Here is a 10,598-nt window from a genome sequence, read left to right as displayed (position 1 = left end):
CAATTCTTATAAACTGGTCTCACATACAGACTGTAATATATTGCATCTTTCTCTAATGGGTAATTGCTCTACTCTTTAGGGGCTTCTTAAAATAATTAGGAATGTCAAGGAAACACAGGAGGGATGTTTGCAATGCTGAATTAGGACCTCATCATGAGTACACCTGGGATTACTAGTATGTTAAATCTGATCAGCTGGCTCTTTACATGTGTGCTTCACAGGGAGTCTGCACCTCAGTGGCATCCCTAAGGGATCCAAGCATCCCTGTCTCTAAGCTCTACAGTGGTCAACATGAAAACCTGCCCTGCCCTGTGCTACCAGAACTTGCCCAGGGTTAGCTTGTACTTTTTGTTCCAGGATTTTTGTATTGCTTTGTTTTGTTTTTGTTTGTTGGGTTTTCGAGATGGGGTCCCACTTTAGCTCAGGCTGACCTGGAATTCACTATGTAGTCTCAGGGGGGCCTTGAATTCACAGTGACCCTTCTACCTCTGCCTCCGGAGTGGTGGGAGGTGTGTGCCACTTCGCCTGGCTTAGTTTGTAGATTTTAATGCCAAAATATACATTTTTAGTGAAGAAAAGGCCTATCCACTAGTTGAGCTCAGATTTTTTTTTCTGGGTGTTACATTTCTCCACATGAAAGGAAGCTCCCTTGCTCCCCAGAAGTTGACTGGGGAAACAGTCTTGAAAAGCAAATGAAAATGAGAGGGCTTCAGGATAAATTTTCTAAAACAATATTTCTCACTTTTTCTTCCCTTTTTTGGTTGCTTTTGAGACAAGATCTTACTCTGTAGCCAAGGCATATTTGGAACTCACTATATGCTGCAGGCTAGACTCAAACATTTGTCAACCTCCTGCCTCAGTTTCTTAAGTGCTGGGATTACAAACCTGCACACAGCTCATTCCTCTCATTTTGAGTTGAGCATCTAGTAAAGCAAAAGTTCACATTTTATTCTAGCTCAGTAGTATTGATTTATAGAGGTAGAAAGTTTCTGGGGATGGCATAAGACCATTTTAAAAAGAGCTTAGTAGTTTTCTAAAAATGAGGAAGTTAGATATTCCAGTTTGTTTTTTCTCTTATTCTCAGACTTCTAGTTTGCAAGGACCAAAAAGGCTTCAATACAAGCTCGCTATTAAAAAGACAGAAAGGGTAGGAGCAGCCAGCTAGCTCTAAGAGTTCCCTGTACTTCCATCTCTTTCTAGAATTTTCTGTCTGCATTCACTTCTTCATTTGGGGGGGGGATATATTCTCTAGTAACTTCCAAAGGATCATTTCTGGGTGACTAGCTTTGTTTTTGTTTGTTTGTTTGTTTTTCATAATTTTAATGAGAGAGAGAATCGGTGTACCAGAGCCTCCAGCCACTACAATTGAACTGTAGACACATGCACCATCTTGCACATGTGAGACCTTGCATGCTTGTGTCACCTTGTGCTTGTGGCTTACATGGGTCCTGAGGAGCTAAACATGGGTCCTTAGGCTTCACAGGCAAGCACCTTAACTGCATCTCTCCAGGCCAGCTTTTTGCATTTCCCAAAATGACTTGTATAGTTCCCGTATTTGTCTACTATTATTTTTGTATGAAAATTTGGCTTTTATATATAATCCTAAAATGAAAAGTATTTCTCATTAGTTAGTGAATGTGTGTATTTTGAAACAGGTTCTCATATATCCCAGACAGGCCTCTCCCTATATATCTGAGGATGACTGATGACCTTGAACTGATCCTCCTGCCTCCACCTCTCAAGCGTTGAGATTACATGCTTGCAATACCATGTGTGGTTTATATGGTTCTGAACACAGAGCTTTGTGCAGGTGAGGTGAACACTGCCAATTGGGCTACATGCCCAGCCCTTATATTGCTTTCTAGAAACCAGCATTGTTATTCAGTGCCATATTTGATTGTTCATCTTTTCTAGTACATTTACTTCTGTCCTTCTATAATATTCCTATCTCTATATACAGGTTTGTTTGCTATACAGGCAGCCTTTAATATTCCTAAGGACATATGTTGATGCAGTTTTTAAAATTTGTCTTGTTTGCATTTTATCAGTTGCTTTCTTATTACACTGAGGATGGAATTTGGCTTTGCTAGGCAAACCTTCTACCTCTAAAGCTATGTCTGAACATTTTGATAGCACATTTTAACATATTTATTTTTACTTATTTGAAACACCAGGAAAGGGCAGAGGGAAGGGGGCAGAGAGAGAGAGAGAGAATGGGCCCATCAGGGCATCTAGGCACTGCAAACGAACTCCAGATGTGCCATCTTGTGCATCTGGTGTACATGGGACCTGGAGAATCGAACCTGTATCCTTAGGCTTTTCAGGCAAGCACCTTAACCACTAAGCCATCTCTTCAGCCCTAATCAGGCTTTTTAATGCAAAATTTCATTTTCTACCATAAATTTATTTTCTTTTTTCCATTCCTCTACATTTTCTCTGTTCTATCTTTGACTCCTGTCAAAATATTGTACCTCATGCATCAGTTATGTCTATTGTCTTTACTCTCAGTAAACACTGTCACAGTCCTACTACTACACATTCTTAGAGATTGACCATTTTATCTCTCCTTTCTTACTCAAATATCCCACATTTCCACTCCTCTTCCCTTTTCTCACTAGCATGTAATGACTTCAGTTGGAGACTTTGGAAAGAAAATAAGTACAGGAGCTTTACTAAAGCATTTTACTGTAATTATCTCATGCAGAAGAGTAGGAAGAAGGATGAGCTATTGGGTAAGGAAGAAGAATGTTAGGCTGAACCGATGTTTCAGTAGCTAAGTGTCATTACTGCATGAGCATAAGGGCCTGAAGGGGCCTAGAACCAACCAGATTGGAACTCCAGATCCCAAGTAAAGAGCTGAGTGTGTGCACCAGTCTTGCAAAGGGGATCAGAGACCAGGGAATCCCCTGGGCTTGTGAAAAGCAGCAAGCTCTGGGATCAGTAAGAGAGTTGGCTTCAAACAAGAATGGACAGATGAGCACCCTCCCCAAGCAAGTGCACATACATGTAAATGTGCATACACCACATATCACACACATATTACACCACACACTCACCGCATTACACACACACAGGCACACACACTGCATTATAAACATAATGACCAAAAAAATGTATAAAGTGACTTTAATAAAAACCACATTTAACCCTACAAGAAGTTCTGTAACTGGATAATTTTTAGAGTGGTCTTATTTATTTGGGGCAAGGAAGCTGGACTTCTGCACTCATTGTGCTAAGTCATTGAGTATGTGCTGCTATTAGAAGGGATGGTGAACTTGAACTAGGCAACTTCTTTTAGCTGAAGAGATCCTGTAATGGGAGCTGATGGCCCAAGACTTCTCAAGAAATGGAAAAGTAAACCTTCCTATCCTGAAGGAAGATCTGAAGCCCATGGTCTGGCTTCTACTCCATCACTCATGGTGCCTATTAGTGGTGTTCTACTGGAAAGCCAGTTCTGTAACGCCCTTCCCAATTCCATGTTTTCTAGCTAAATTTTGACACATCTAGAATACTTATTTCTTTAGGTTATTTTCAGACAGAGCCTCATGAATTATCTGAGTTATCAGACTGGCTATGTAGCTGAGGATGAACTTGAATGTGGGTCCTTCTGGATGCACCACCTGAAGGCTGGGCTTCAGGTGGACTGATTCCTACATGCTAGTCAAGCATTTGAGCTTGGGAGCTAATTAACAATTCTTTTCTCATTTTCTCTATTCCCTGAACCATGTCTGTTTTTTTCCAGGGATTTTCTCCCCACTTACATCCATCCATATACTAATCTTCAAGTGTTAAGGAACAAGGCATTGTTTTAGGTGATAGTGATACAACAGTAAACAAGACACATGAGACAATAAACTAGGAAATATGCCAATAAATAATAAAACATGAGAAAATTGCCCTTACTTTTAATGAATAAAATTCAGTGTGATGGTATGGAGGATGTAGGAGTGGGGTGATGTCTTTTTTGCAAAATGATCATGGAAGATGTCTGAGGGGATACCATTTGAGCAGAGACCTGAACACCAAGAGAAACAGATGAGGTAAACCCTTGTGGTATCTAAGTAGACAAAAATTGAACAGGGCCACATACATCAAGACTGCTAGTGTGGTATTTTGGCTGCAGGAAACTGAAAAATCAAGCTGGAGCTGAGATGAAAACCCCCTGCTTGTTGACTAACAGTTATAGTGATAAAAAGGCCTACACAGCATTTTGGAGAAGAGTCTTCCACACCCTTAAGCAGCAGTGGATCCCACAAGCTTTATGACTGGCCTACCAGTCCAAATACACTAACTTGTTTAATGGTAACATGTCTAATATGGGGAAAAACAACTGCACTTTGATTAGATTTAAGGCCTGCTCCACAGGAGAGAATTCCTACCTAAGACTTAAAACTTAATCAAAAGCCTATGGCTGGGGAGGTAATAAGCCCTAGGGGGAAAACTACTTCTGGTTTCTGGCTAAATAGATATATTATGCCACCAAACTATCCTCTAAATATTTGGTTTTGTCCATTTTATTTCTGTTTTTTGGAGGTTGGATCTCCCTCTAGGATAGGCTTACCTGGAACTCAGTCTGTACTCCCAGACTAAAAGATTCCTTACAGTGTGGACTTCCAGACACAAAGTGGCCACTATCTTTATGACCTCACATAGACGAATGCTATCTATTCAAGGCATGTACAATATATGCTCAAAATGACATAAAAATACAAGAGGAACTAGTTGAAAAGAAGTGCAAGTTCAATGGAGGGGAATAAGAGTGGAAGGACAAAGTAGGGTGATGATAGGTGATAATGACCAGGGTACATTATGTGTATGTATAGAGAACATCATTAAAAAGGGTTTTTTATTTTATTTTACATATATTATAACAGGATATACACTTACACACCCTCTCCCTGGCTCCCATTACCTTGGAGGCCCTCCTCAGTGGGGTTATAATATTCATTGTAAGGTCATAAAGGCCTCAATCAGTGCCTGTGGTGCGGCAGGGGGACCATGTCTCAGTGTATTCCTACCCACTCTGTGGCTGTTACAATCTTTCCACCCCTTCTTCTGCAATACTCCCTGAGCCATGGCAGGTCTATTAGAAATCTGATATAGTATTGAGTTCTCTGTAGCTTTTGGGTCTTTGTTTTGATGGATTTTAATTGATCACAGTGTCTGTCACCATCATTCTGGAGCTGGTTTTCAGGCGAACAGTATGAGCAGTATTCATGTCCCTGCTTCCTCTGTGATTTCTCCTGAGCCTTGGCAGATCTGGGAGAGGTGGCACATCTAGTGGTGGGCAGTTAGCTATCTTCTTATCTTACCAATGGATCTTAGCTCTCCTCCATTTTCTCTGCCATCTGTAAAATAAAACAGATTCTCCAACCAGAGTGATAGCAGCTTAGGTTAAAGGAGGTATGCAAAATTACTTGAGGGATTTTTTGTGTGCTAACCCACTATTCTTCTCTACAGAGCAGTGGAACTTTCTCTCTGAAGTATAAGATTCCTTACCATGAGATTCTGCCTTGGTTTCTAGTACAGGATATGAGTTCTCTCCCACTAAGTGGACTGGCCCTGTGTCCAATTAGAGAACAGTTTGTTATTTGCAGAGGGTGCCACTATTGCACAAGTAGGTACTTATCTGGCTGGTTCATCTGTTGGTGACTGTTTTCCTCCTGCAGCTCACATAAGGCTCTCCAGCACTAGGAGGGCTAGCCAGGAGGGAGCTAGTTTCCCATTTGGTTCAAGCATGATATTCCAATGTCCTACAAGAACAGCCTGTGGTGTCTTTATCAAGAAGGTCTTACCTTTTAGCTCTGGCAAGTAAGCAAGTGTTTTGGCAATGGTCTACATTATTTTGGAGACCTCCTGGGCCTCCCTGGCCAAAAGCTCACTGTGGAGGGTCAACCCAACTCTGGGCCTGAGATTTACTGGCCAGAGTTCCTGGACTGAAGCTTTTTCCAACTTCCGTCTAAACTGTTCCCCCAGCTCTTTATTGGTGATTACATCACCAGTGCTAGTGACAATGAGGGCTTCTATTGAAGTAATTCATGTTGTCTTCACTTTTTTTTTTTTTAATACTACTAGTGTGGCTGGAAAAAGATGGACCAAGAAGCTGTTGTAAGGTGATGAGTATAGCAAGATAGGCAGGGCCTAGATCAGTTTCACTATTTATCTATCTGTTGACTATCAACAGCATGTTATGTTTCATAATGCATCTGTTTATCCATATGTGTATGTATGTATGTATATGTAAAATCTGGGCTGGCGTGATGGCTCAGCAGTTAAGACCATATATGTAAAACCTATTGTTAGAGAAGAGACACAGAGGAAGAGAGAGGGGGGAGGTGTATGTGTGAGTGAGAGAGAGAGAGAGCGAAAGGGAGATCAGAACTCTCAGAAGCTAAGCAAGTAGGAGTTCAGGAGAGGATTATCTCAAGGATTTGTCTTAACTGTGGGGGTTGACTAGGAGGCAAATTTGTACATAGGGCTGGCAGATAGGCTGTGAACTCTTAGGCTAGAGCTGAGATGCATAGAGACTTGCTTCAGCACTTCTTTCTAGGTGAAACTTTGCTGCTAGTGCCTTTAAAGAAATATATATATATATATATATTTTTTTTTTTAATTGACAACCTCTATACTTACAGACAACAAACCATAGTTAGGGCTTTTAATTGACTGAATGAGGCCACCCAGGTTTTTAAGGATTATCTCTTTTGCTTAAAGTCAACTGATTTGCAGATGTTAACACAGCTTGAGAAACCTCATAGCAGCAGTCAGATTAAGTGTTTGAATAACTATGGCCTAGCCCCAGGGAATGCAGAAAAGTAACCATCTGAGTGACTTACCTCAAACATTTGGTGATTTGCTTGTCTGTTCATATTTAAAAGTGAGGCTCAGGAGCTGATTGGGGAGCTCAAAGCTTGCTGACCTTAAAACTTTGCTATAAAGTGAGAAAGCTGAGTAGGAGAATCCCATGATGGCAGACCTTAAAAAAATACTAGAATTAGCCTTTTCTCCCTTGGAGCCCCTTCACTCACCCACAAGGAAGTCTCTGCTCTCTTTCAAGGAGAGTGTACCCAATACAGTTGTATGTTTGTAGTGGGTGGCATTTTAGCCACATTAGAGTGCTTTAGTGAATGTCATCATCTTTAGGTGCCATTCTCTCTCCTACCCTTCCCAGTACACTTCACATATCTCCAAATATCAAGGTAGCCAGCCCAGAGGTGGAGATCCAAAGAAGCCAGTTTCCTTTGGTTCACATACCTTTCTCCAACACTTGCTCCCACTTCACCCAAGTTAGGACTCCTACAATGGCTCATCATGCCTTTATTCATTTGTGACTCCAGAAATTATCCCTGTAGAGTCATAAATTAAAAAGAAGTTGTGGAAGTGACATGTTCCTTTTGCCATTTCAGACCACCCAGGCCAAGTTTTGCATGGAATAGACTAAGTCAAACATTGGATACAAGGGAAAAAGGGTGTCTTTGATTTTACATCCTTGAGAACCACAATGACCTGGGAGGGGTCTGCTGCAGCCAGTGCTGCAGACATCATGTTTTGAGCTTACATGCTAGAACTCTAGTTCTAAGCTTGGAGTAAGTTTCCTTCAGTTGCAAGGCAATTTCCTTTTATGTATTTTTAAATATATTATTTATTTATTTATTTATTTATTTATTTATTTATTTATTTGAGAGAGAGAAAGAGGGACAGAGAGAGAAAGAGAGAGAAGCAGAGAGAGAGAAGAGAGAGAATGGGTGCATCATGGCAAACAAACTCCAGACACATGCACCCCCTTGTGCATCAGGCTTACGTGGGTCCTGGAGAATCAAACCAGGATCCTTTGGTTTTGCAGGCAAACATGTTAACTGCTGTGCCATCTCTCCCCCTGCAAGGTAAATTCAAGTCATTCCAAAGTAGTGTTAAAATGCATATGGTTATCATTTGCCTGATATGACAGGATGCTATGCAGCTCCTGTTGGGGGAGGCTCAGTTGAGGCTGTTCTGTCCTTCTGGCTTGAGAGCCTCTAGACAGGACAGATGAAAAACAAGGTTCTGTGTAGAAGACATCCAAAGGCAGGACCTTAAGAACAGAAAGGTAAGTCTGGTGTGGTGGCTCAACCTGTTATCCCAGGGCTGAGGCCAGAGGATGGTTTGGAGATTAATTCTAGCCTGGTGTATATAGGTACATTCAGCTCTGACAGCTTGAGCTACAATGTGAGACACTGTTTCATTAAGAGGAGGAGGAGGATGGAAGGAGAGAAGGAAGAAAGGAAAGAAGAAAGAAGGAAGGAAAGAAAACAAAAAGAAATCTGACCTGTATGAAAAAGATAGACCAACGCAGAAGAAACTTCCACAAAACGAAAGGCAGTAGTTGGGTTCAGCCTGAGAATCTCCAAGTTCTCATCCTTTTCATCTCCTCATCTTCCCCATCATAAATTCATTCTCATCACCTTTTAGTGAATGCTCATACTGCATTCTAAGTTACTCAATCAGAGACTTCAGGAAAGGCCAAGGGCACAATCAAGACTAAAATAACAGATACAGGACTAGGAAACAGAATAAAGAATTGGCCATAGCAATAATAGTAAGATACTTTGGTAGGCTTGCCTTCAAAACATTTGAACATGAGGGTAATTTTCTTTTTCAATTAGAATGCAGTGTGTTCTCTGTGCATATTTCAAGTTTAGATTTCATATTTAAAAAATAAGATAGTGTAGCTGGGCATGGTAGCACATGCCTTTATTTCCAGCACTTGGGAGGCAGAAGTAAGAGTATCGCTGTGAGTAAGAGGCTATCCTGGGACTACAGAGTGGGTTCCAGATTAGCCTGGACCAGAGTGAAACTCCACCTCCAAAAAAAAAGTAGTGTTCTTTATTAGGAGAAAAATATTTATTTATTGCCACTCAGACCCTGTCCAGTCCCTCCAGCTCCTCTGAAGGACAGCAGGGATGATTATCAATGGCAAGTGGCAGTTGCAGCAAAACATTACCAAGAGCTGGCTTCACGCTCAGGAGAGAAGCTATACCTTCTCCTCATGGCTTCCAGTACTCTACTCAGTCAAAGAAACTTCTCTAGCAAAGAACTATAGAAATGATCCCTGAAAGTATAGTCTTGAGAAAAATATTTTATTTGTTTAAAAATATCAAGGATTTGGGCTGGAGAGATGACTTAGTGGTTAATGCGCTTGCCTGCAAAGTCAAAGGACCAAGGCTGAATTTCCCATTACCCACGTAGAGTGAGATGCACAAAGTGACTCATGCATGTGGAGCATTTACAGTGGCTGGATGCCCTGATACACCCATTCTCTCTCACACACTCACTCTCTCCCCGTCTCTCCCAAATAAATAAAAAAAGTTTAAAACATTTAGAAAAACAAAATATCAAGAATTTGATTGGGGTTATGGGTGAAAGCCTATAATACTCAGTAGGCAGAGATAGGAGGATTGCCAATTTGATGCCAGGCTAAGTTCCATAGTAAGACCCTATCAACAAAAACAATAAAACCCACCGTTTTTCAATACTAATGTGATTAAGAAATGAGTCTTTGAAATATGGTATATACATACAATGATTACTATTCAGCCATAAAATGAAATGAACTACTGATACTTGCTACAAACTATATGCAACTCAAAAATAAGATGTCCAGTGACAGAAGCAAAACATAAAAGCTTTATATATTGTATGATTTTATTTATATTAATGATTCACAATAAGCAAATCATAGAGACAGAGAGTAGATCTGTGGTTGCTAGGGCCTTGGAGGTGATGACTAAATGGTGTAGATTTCTTATTGGTATGAAGACACGCTCTAAACTTAGCTTATGATGATGTGTAGCTCTGTGAATATACAAACACCTTGTTCTAGAATATTAGAAGCCTTAAAACTTCTCTTGTAATTGCTGAGATGCATTTCCTCATGGATCAGGACACTATGTTTTTTAAGCCCTAAAATTCCTATAAGACAGAGGAAGCCTGAGAATTATAGGATTTTGATCTGGCCTAATATTTTAAAGCTTTATATCACAATTTGTTAATATGACTGTTTTCACTTCAAAAAAAAAAAAAAACTTAGGAGTTGGGGATGTATCTCAGGGACACAGTAGATGCCTAGCAGGTGCAAGGACCAGGGTTTTATCTCCAGGAAAAAAAAAAAAGCTAAATTTAAAGTGAGTTTTCCAGACAAGGTCTAATTATGCTTAGACTAACAGCCTGAATTTGGGCAGCTCACCTCAAAAGTGATCCTATCTTATAGATTTTATTTGTTTATTTATTTATTTATTCCAGAGAGAATGAGGCAGAGAGAGAGAATGGGTACACCCGGGCCTCAGGCCACAACAAGCAAATTCTAGAAGTATGTGCCACCTTGTACATCTGGCTTACATGGGTCCTGGGGAATTGAACCTGAGTCTTTAGGCTTCACAGGCAAGCACCTTAACTGCTAAGCCATCTCTCCAGCCCTCCTGTAGATTTTCTTCAGAGGATCTAATGAGAGGACAGATACACACACACACACACACACACACACACACACACACACACCATATATATAATTTTTGAGACAGGATCTCTTACAGCCCTAGTTAGTCTGGAACTCACTATCTAGT

At 40.6% G+C, this 10,598-nt stretch overlaps 1 non-coding gene across 1 annotated transcript; it reads right to left on the bottom strand.

Annotated features, from left to right (window-relative positions):
- Positions 1-8,889: 8,889 nt before the first annotated feature.
- LOC123456774 lies at positions 8,890-9,104 on the bottom strand. Its single transcript, XR_006634656.1, has one exon. It is a non-coding gene; the product is annotated as a small nucleolar RNA U3 (small nucleolar RNA).
- Between the last annotated feature and the right edge of the window lie 1,494 nt (positions 9,105-10,598).

Source organism: Jaculus jaculus, chromosome X, assembly GCF_020740685.1.
Source record: "Jaculus jaculus isolate mJacJac1 chromosome X, mJacJac1.mat.Y.cur, whole genome shotgun sequence".
Taxonomy (NCBI): Eukaryota; Metazoa; Chordata; class Mammalia; order Rodentia; family Dipodidae; genus Jaculus; species Jaculus jaculus.
This window is presented reverse-complemented; position numbering and strand designations above follow the sequence as displayed.